Source organism: Alosa sapidissima, chromosome 17, assembly GCF_018492685.1.
Source record: "Alosa sapidissima isolate fAloSap1 chromosome 17, fAloSap1.pri, whole genome shotgun sequence".
NCBI lineage: Eukaryota > Metazoa > Chordata > Actinopteri > Clupeiformes > Clupeidae > Alosa > Alosa sapidissima.
Window position 1 is genome coordinate 3,872,518 of NC_055973.1, and position 9,217 is coordinate 3,881,734.

Genomic DNA, 9,217 nt, shown 5'->3' on the forward strand with positions numbered 1-9,217 from the left:
GTATGAATCCTTAGATTAGAGCTGAGGAATGTATTTATCTGTGGATCCCTCTCCCCTACACACATATCCTATGTCCTACATGGACATAGTCATAAGTCTTCTAACAAAACAGTGCTTTCTGGGCCAGATGTACTAACGCTTTTGCGCCCACTTCAGGCGTATCTGTTTCGCAATGTGCGTGTAAAATCATTGTTAGGTATGTGGCCGCAATCATGTAAAACGCGTCTATTCTGCGCCGAAATACTTCTGCCGTTCAATACGTCAACAAGGGAACCTTTCAAAGACAACAGAATCGCTATTTAGAGCACCAGTTTTTGTGGTGAAAGTATTTGTACTACCAAAAGCAACCTTAACTTTCGTTGGCCTTTCGAATGTCTTCCTTGTCATGAAATTGTATTTACTTGGAAATGGAAAATTCAAAGACAATGTACTTTCAACTGGGTCCCAAGATGAAGTGGCAGGCGTTATAATAGACCCATCCAGCTCTGGGCAATGAGCTGGTTGCCTGTGTGGTGTTGACTCATCTAAAAAGAAAGTAAATATGAATATTGGTCAGTTCATTTATGGTAGGTTTCTTGCACATGACATTTGCAAAAGATAAACCTATGCAGTTACATTAAACAATCTCTAAAAAGAAAAACTCACATGCAGGTGGTGGAGGCAGTGACATCTGCTGACCTAAAAAAAGGCAGGAAAAGACAAATACATCAGAACAGCAACATGATATGCACCAGGTTAATAAACATGAATGTCAGTAGTTCCATGGTAGGAAATATGACTCAACTGGTTTCTTAAATACATGTATAAATGTTAACTTACAGACAGGGCTTCCAGGCACACGCACCATCCTGGAATGCTTTCTTGCTTGCGGAACGGATTCATCTGAAATAAAATACCATACAATCTGCACTGATTGCAAAAAGAATATTTGAATTGTGTAAATAATGTAGTCTGTATTTAAGAGGTCTTACCATCACGTGACCCTGCACTGCCTTTTGTGGACGCTCGCATTTTCTTCCGCCTCAATGCTAGAAGTGTCCATCAGCCGCTGACATTTTTCCAGCTTTGGTGTATGAATCTACGTTAAGAGAACAAAGTTTTTGTGAGCCCGTAGTAGAACAAAGCAGTATTTCCATACAGAGAAAACTATTATTGATAGTATTGCAGCAATCAGTCACCTGTACACAACCAGATTTTCTTGACTGGATATTTGGCCCAGCTTTTGACTGGATTTTTGTATTGTAGCCCAGAGAATTTCTAATGGGGAGACACAGCATCCATAGAAATGCATGGGCTTAGTTTGTAAAGCCAGTTTGGCAGCTCTGTATAGCCTACATTCCGCCCCTTCCTGTATTCCAGACCTCTGAAGTTCGCCTACAAAAAGGAACCAAAACTGCCATCTTTGCCTATAAGGAGATAAGGGTGTTAATTTAACCTAACTACCTATGACAAGTTACATTGCAAGTTAGGTCTGGGGTAGCAAAAATCTAAGTTGCTGTCTTAACGTAGGCCTGCCGAAGATCACAGTTAGCCTACCACTCGAAGGCAGAGGACAAAAGTGTGTTGAGCAAAATGTCTGCATTTCAGACTTCTTCATTCCCGGGAGAGTGCAATAATTATCTTCCCATGTTATTTTCCCATAGCAAAAATTGCAAGATAGGCTACCGGATCTCAGCTTTTTGAAGGCAAAATTCAGTATTCACTTGAGTCGTCTATCCGATAAACTGTGTTACAAGATGGCCGCCGATGTATACATTATCTTCTCTATGGCTCTAGTGTAGCCTACATATGCAGGACTGTTCAGTAGGTTATACCCACTTAAAAAGCATCACCATCTCAGTATAGCCTACCCACTTAAAATAGACTAGGATACATTTGGGGTCGATCACAGTATAGCCTACCCATTACAGCTAACTACTAGCCTACATCACAGTAGCCTAGATCCAGCTACATACAGTATCCACTAGCCTACTAGACTACACTGCTGCCGAGTGACTTGCCTAAAAGGACTGACTGTAGGCCTACACTAAAACTCATTAAAGAAACAGTAGCCTAGTGCTATTATTTGTAACATCAACGTGAGCAGGTTAACACTATGACACAAGACATACAATGCTGCAAAACACGTTGAGAACAGCAGCAAACAAAGACGAACGAGCAATGTGCTCTGGTCAATTACAAACTTGGCAGAATCGGAATATAACAAAGCCCTACAAGTGAAAGGACTTAAGGTTAAACCTCAAACGCTTGCATTACAACTACTAGGCCTACATCATGAAACTGTAACATATTTCACTTACTTTCGTGAGATCGAATTCGAGACGAGTGTAATCCATTCCAAGACTTCTTCCAGCGGTGTTCAAGAATCACGGAATTCAAACAGAGCCCGTTTACGGAAGTCAGGACAAGACTTCAATCGATCACCTGAAAGCTACTGGCGTGGGGGTAGGCCTACGTGTAAGGGAGAGCCTGTCTGATTGAACTGAAGTGAATTGTGAAATGAAAGAAGTGAATTTTCTTAGTTGTGAAAAGTGTTCTATTGATAGATTCTTGTTTAAAGTTCATTCACCTAATACGGTAAAAAAAAGCACAAAAGTATATATTTTTTTATTTAGTAAAATTGATATTAGCCTAAAATAAATATTATCTTGATAATATTTACCTTACTTAGATTTTATAAGACCAATCATTTGAGTGGATCTAAATCCGACTGCAAACATTTTGTATGTTACTTCAAAAACTGAAATGGAGCCTATTTAAATAAACATTTCAAAACCACACTCAGAACAACCAAAAAACAACCAAAGAACGGGAACGTTGTGTGAAGGTACTGTGCAACCACAGGAGAACGTTTTAGTTGGTTGGTTCCCTTAACGTTTAGGGAACGTTAGAACCCTTAGGGAACGTTCCCTAACCGTTAGTTTTTGGTTTGGTTCGAACTAACCTTTAGGGAACCATAACGTTCCCGAACGTTCCCTTAACGTTTTGTGTTAGTGGGGTTACTTTCACTTTCACGTCATTCACTTAAAGGAGAATTCCGAGAAATGCAGCCATCTTGAATTTAGTCAGGATAAGTCGAGCGACGAGTAAGAATGAACAGGTATGATAAAGGATCAGATTCCAAAAATAATTCTGTGGAAATGCATGGATTCCAGTTGCTGCTACTGGAAGAAACTGGAATCCATGCATTTCCACTGAATTATTTTTGGAATCTGATCCCTTATCATACCTGTTCATTCTTACTTGTCGCTCGACTTATCGTGACTAAATTCAAGATGGCTGCAAACGCTAAACTTCGTGAAGATACTGTCTGCATAAATCGTCTTGTAAGTAAACTACCAGTGCTTTTTCAAAGTTCTCAATGTCTCGTTTTAAATGTCAGGGCCCTCGGAAGTCTACCAATGAAGTGTGGAGATACATTGAGCCTCGTAAATGGTGTAAAACAGTGATTCATTTGCATGGCTAGCCCGATGCCGAAGCACCACCATTGAAAAAGATGTTGGTAGCATCGGCTAACTAGCGCCAGATTTTGGAGTGCAGGGGACAAGCCGAGATGGACTATGAGACATACGTTCACTCTCGGTATCATGTTTCAACACACTTTAGGTCAATATCACACTGGAATTCTCCTTTAAACTTTCCTACTTCCTAGATTTGACCAATCTTCCATAGCCTACGTGCACAAGTAGTTTGAGTAGAACTACTGATCTTTATTGTCTCCCTGCTTGTTTACATCTTATCATGTATGGTATTATTTCATGATCGCTAAACGTTTGATTCTTTTTAATGTTGTCATCAGTTAACTTCATTCAACGGCGCTTGTATGTGTATGGGCGGACTGGCCATCTGGTGGGCCGACGCACCTTTTGGGCCGATAGAATAGGCTATATATATATATATATAATTTAATTATTTTGGCCAACGATCGGCCCAAAGGAAGGACAATCAGCGGCCCATTGGTTACATTTCAATATTGACACTGGACTGATCCAATAACAGCTCACGTCAGGCCCCACCCCTCCCATTTTGGCTCAGAGCCAGGATTCTGTGAGCGCATCAAAAGTTAATCGAAGTGCGGCGGGTGCCGGTAGTGACAATTGTGCAAAATTAACACCAATGTAGAAGCTTCAAAAATACAATATTGCAAGTAGGCTAGCATATGTCAGCAACATGTTGAAGTTCGTTGAGTTTGAACGAGGATGTAAGCAAGCATACAGAGCAGTGAGCAGGTGGAGAGTGCGAGCCTAGTTGATACATGAAGAACTCAGTGGTGGAGCAGGTAGGCTGTGACATGCCATGCTGACTATGATGATTATGATGACTTATTAATTGCGATAATGTAATGATATGGTAGCCTAATGATAACATGGCCGTGATTATAATAACAAATAGCGCAACTTAAATTTTCTAAATGAATGATTTGCAAACCCGGACAGCAAAATAGTGTCAAATCGACGTTAATTGTTGGTCAGATTGATCAGTTTCCATCAGACGCCCAAAATTCAACATCGATGGCATGAGTGGTGGTTCAGTTGGTCTCTCAAAGTAGAGAAGGGTTCTATCTTGGAATGGTTATCATGGTAAAGAAGAGCTAAAAGACTGTAGACTGACGGAAATGTAGGTTACAAAACGTCACGTCATGCACAAGCCAACTAAGCGACAGTATATATAACCTATACCATAGGCTACTGGAAGACACTACAGATAGTTCATGTAGCTGTAGGCCTACTGTTCCAAAATGTACCAGCGATGTAGGTAGGTAGTATAGTACAGCGGGTAACCATGAAAGTTGTGCACTTTTTGAAAGAAACATGAAACTTCTACCATAGTTAGGTTATACCATGAGGTTTATTTTCAGATTGGGAGGGAAGTCAAATTTGACCTCTGAGGCCCAGGAGAGGTCAAATCCAAGATGGTCGCCAATAATATTCAAAAGTGCCTCACGTTGGAACCAAACACAGTAGAAAAACACTTAAGGTGTCATTTCCCACTAACTTTTGGATGCCCATTCTGTATCTGATAACTTTGAAACCACCAGAGTTCAAGAAAATGCATTTATGTAAAGGTCAAGGTAAACAAAACATCAAAATATTCATTTTTTATGTATCCCAATTAATTTCTTTGTTGTCCCTGTATTATTCAGTTATTAGTTGTTATTTCATGAGATGTGTGGCTAATTTCATTTCTTCACAGCACAGAATTATCCACAGGTGACCCCCCACCATTTTCACAGACCTACACCTACAGTAAGACCAAGTTGTTCCAGCCTGGTCTTGTACAACTGAGCGATGTCTGTCAATTTGAAGAAAGGGGCACTGTTCTCATCACTCTTCATGTCTTCCAGATATGCCACTAACTGTGCAAAGGCTATGCTATGTAGACAATAATCATTTCGTTTAGATGCAGCCTGCCTGGCTCTGTTGTACAATGAAGACAGACAGTGGTGATGGTATTCGGCCTCAATGGAAAGGCACACTTCCTCACTGTCAATGTTGTAGCTTGATGCATTATGGAAACCTGAAGAACCTGCAGCAGGCTCATTGCAAAGGAAGCAAGTAGGTTCTGTGGACGGTGAATGGCTGGGGGCAGATCTTGTGTGTACAGTCGAGGCATTTTGTTGTTGTGCTGTAGTTACTTTCCCCCGACTTAGCTCATCAAATGCTTTTTTGTTGAGTTTTAGCTGACATCTCTTGTGCCAATTAGCCTTGTGTCTCTTTGTGTCTATACACATGCGATCTGCCCACAGCCATTCACTGTCCACAGAACCTACTTCCTCCTTTTGCAATGAGCCTGCTGCAGGTTATTCAGGTTTCCATAATTCCACAACTTGGTCTTACTGTAGGTGAACGGATTCACGCCACTAGACTGAAAGAACGACTGCTTTCTGAGCTTCCACATCTGAGGGCACATTCACGCGGAAGAGACACACTCCTGAGTTTTGAGAAGGACATTGGACCAGCTCTCATGATAGCCTGTCAAACTGACAGTGATGCCATGCACTTAATGCGAGCAGCACAAGTAGTGCGCAAAGAGATCCTTAATTCATCTTTCATAATGAATTAAGGATCCTCCTTGTATGAGTGCCAGATTTAATAAGCTTTATACAAATAAAGCTTATTATTTCTCTTTTGACTGGTCATTCAAACAAAACTGCCAGCAGAGGGCTGTGCCACCATCTCTCTTGGCCTTCATCAACATGGTACTTGATGGTACAAACATTGAGCATCAGTCCACCACAAAACCTGCCCTTACAATCTCCCAATTGATAGTCTTTAACAGTAAGAAGTAATTAATTAGTAGTAATTAAAGACAGCCTTATATTAACATGCTAGCTACAAATGTGTTCAAGCCCGGTTGACCGGCTTTTTAACTAGGCTACTCTGTTAACATTACCTATTTCAGCCATAACAAATTTCATATTACCAAGCTGACATATCTACAATATACTCTGTTCAATCATTAAACTAGCTTCAGCTCACATAAATGTTCCAGACTGTCTTCTAGTTTAGCTAGGATAATTATTTTGATGAATGTCCATGATGTTTACCTCAAAAGCTAACTACCAAGGACAACTTCTTGGCTATGGTTAAATTAATTTGCAACATGAATAATATTATGTAATTATGTAATAATATTGTTTGTTCATAGTCAATATGTTTACCTGTTAGAATATGTCGATTGAAGTGCTCTCTACATTGTGCGTACTGTGGCCTGTAGCAACAACTCTCTAAAGCAGGGTTTTTTTAACCAGCGGTGGTATGGCAGGTGGTCTGTGAAAATGGTCCAGGGGGGTCACCTGTGGATAATTCTGTGCTGTGAAGAAATGAAATTAGCCACACATCTCATGAAATAACAACTAATAACTGAATAATACAGGGACAACAAAGAAATGAATTGGGGTACATAGGGTTAGGGATCGACCTATATGTTTTTTTCAGGGCCGATACCGATATCAATTATTACCAAACAGGAGGCCGATAACCGATATGTAAAACCGATATTTCAGTTGTCAAAAAGGGGGGTAGATAGTAGCCTAGGCTATGGCGATATGCTGAAAAATTTCATTCAAAAGCATTTAATTATGCTAACTTTTCTTTCTTCTTTTGATACACAATTGTCTATCAACTTGCATCTCAAGTGTAAATCCTGTGTATCATGTTAATCCAAGAGCTGACTGATAGCAATTATTTCCATAGGCATACACAATGGGCTATGTGCTTGTAAGAGACCTGTCACAAAGAGGATGCTTTGCCATCGTGTGTGTGAGTGCACGAGAGAGGGATAGGGAGAGGAAGAGGTGCATGCGTGATGGCAAGTGTTATGGTTTAATAGTTTAACAAAACAGTTTTAAAATAGTTCTTAGGCTATTTAAGCATGCAATTTGTGTCCATATGTAGGCTATAAGCTACACTTCTGTGAGCCTAAAAGGCACGTAATTGTAAGCTCAGGACGCGATTTAGTTCAGGTCTGATTAAATTACGGCTGACCCTGGGTGCCTGTAGTCTGTTCTGACAGTCCGTCAAAAAGCAGCAACTAGACTTTTTGACGTTCGCTATCGCATAATTTAGGACTACTATGTAGGCCTAAGGGATAACGTCCGCCGAGATGTCCCGTTATTCACAATTAATGGACGAGGCGGATGCAAAGAACTCCCGACGCGCAGCACACGAGTTTGTAGGCTAACTAGTAAACGGTAGGCTATGACTAACGTGCATCAATCGGGAATTCGCTAAATGAAGGAGGTGGGTGCTTTAGGCTACTTATTGATCCGGATCAAAGAGACAATAGCTTACAAAGTGGTGTTTTTGTAACTTCAGTGTAGTAGATGATTGTGATTCATTGCAACTTCAGCAATGTAAGGTAGGCCTACCTTCCTTACCTTCGAAAAATAGCTAAAGCCCAGTCTACAGTAAGCCTCAGTGAAAATTCTAAACTTTCTCCGTGTTCAGTCTTCGATCCTGATTGGCTGCAATCGTGCTAACTAACCAATCAGACGGTGTAGTGGGCGGGACAGTCCTCTCGACCACAGAGTAGCAAATGCAGGGAGTGAGAGACGCTTTACAGACAAAGTAGCGCGTTTCATTCTTTATCCATTTCAGTATCGGCTTATCGGTGGAAAAAATGACCCATACCAATTATTATAAAAATGCTAAATATCGGCCCTAATAATCGGCCCGGCCGATAATTGGTCGATCCCTAGGGTACATAAAAAATGAATATTTTGATGTTTTGTTTACCTTGACCTTTACATAAATGCATTTTCTTGAACTCTGGTGGTTTCAAAGTTTCAAATCAGATACAGAATGGGCACCCAAAGGTTAGTGGGGAATGACACCTTAAAGGAACCATATGTAAGATTGTGGCCAAAACTGATACTGCAATCACTTTCAAATTACTGTAGAGCGCTACTGTAGACCCCTGTCTCGAGGTTGCCAACCCGGAATGCTGAAACACTACTGACTTTGTGATTAGTAGATAGGTGGAGGGTGGCGCATCAGGCCAAAACACAACATGACATGACAAAACACAACATCAACATCAGTTGAGGGCTGCAACTTCACTTTTTAAATGATAATATCCTGGCAGGACTACTGCTATCAGTGATATACATATTTGAAATGAACATGATTTCTTAATGTCTAGTGACATATCAGGGCCATTTTATGATTAATTTAAATACATTTCTTACATACGGTTCCTTTAAGTGTTTTCTACTGTGTTTGGTTCCAACGTGAGGCACTTTTGAATATTGTTGGTGGCCATCTTGGATTTGACCTCTCCCGGGCCTCAGAGGTCAAATTTGACTTCCCTCCCAATCTAAAAATAAACCTTATGGTATAACCTAACTATGGTAGAAGTTTCATGTTTCTTTCAAAAAGTGCACAATTCCCCTTGATTTGAGGGCTTAACCACTGTACTAGTATACAGGAATAAAATATTTCCAGCAACAGCCCTGTTTATTTTGTGTTGTTTCAGTTGTCCTACAGTGATAACTGGTATAAATTACATTAATGTCTAAGACAATCTGGGTAATTTAACTCTTTACACATAGGCTTCAGTAATTTTTGGTGCTGCTGTAGCCCATTGAATAATTTGAAATGACACTTTGAATTCAAGCAGAAACTCTTCTTTAATAATTGCTTGTTAGCCTACTTGAATATGGAGATCATATGCTCCATGCCTACCTCTAATCAGTCAGAGAGATAACCAATGAGGC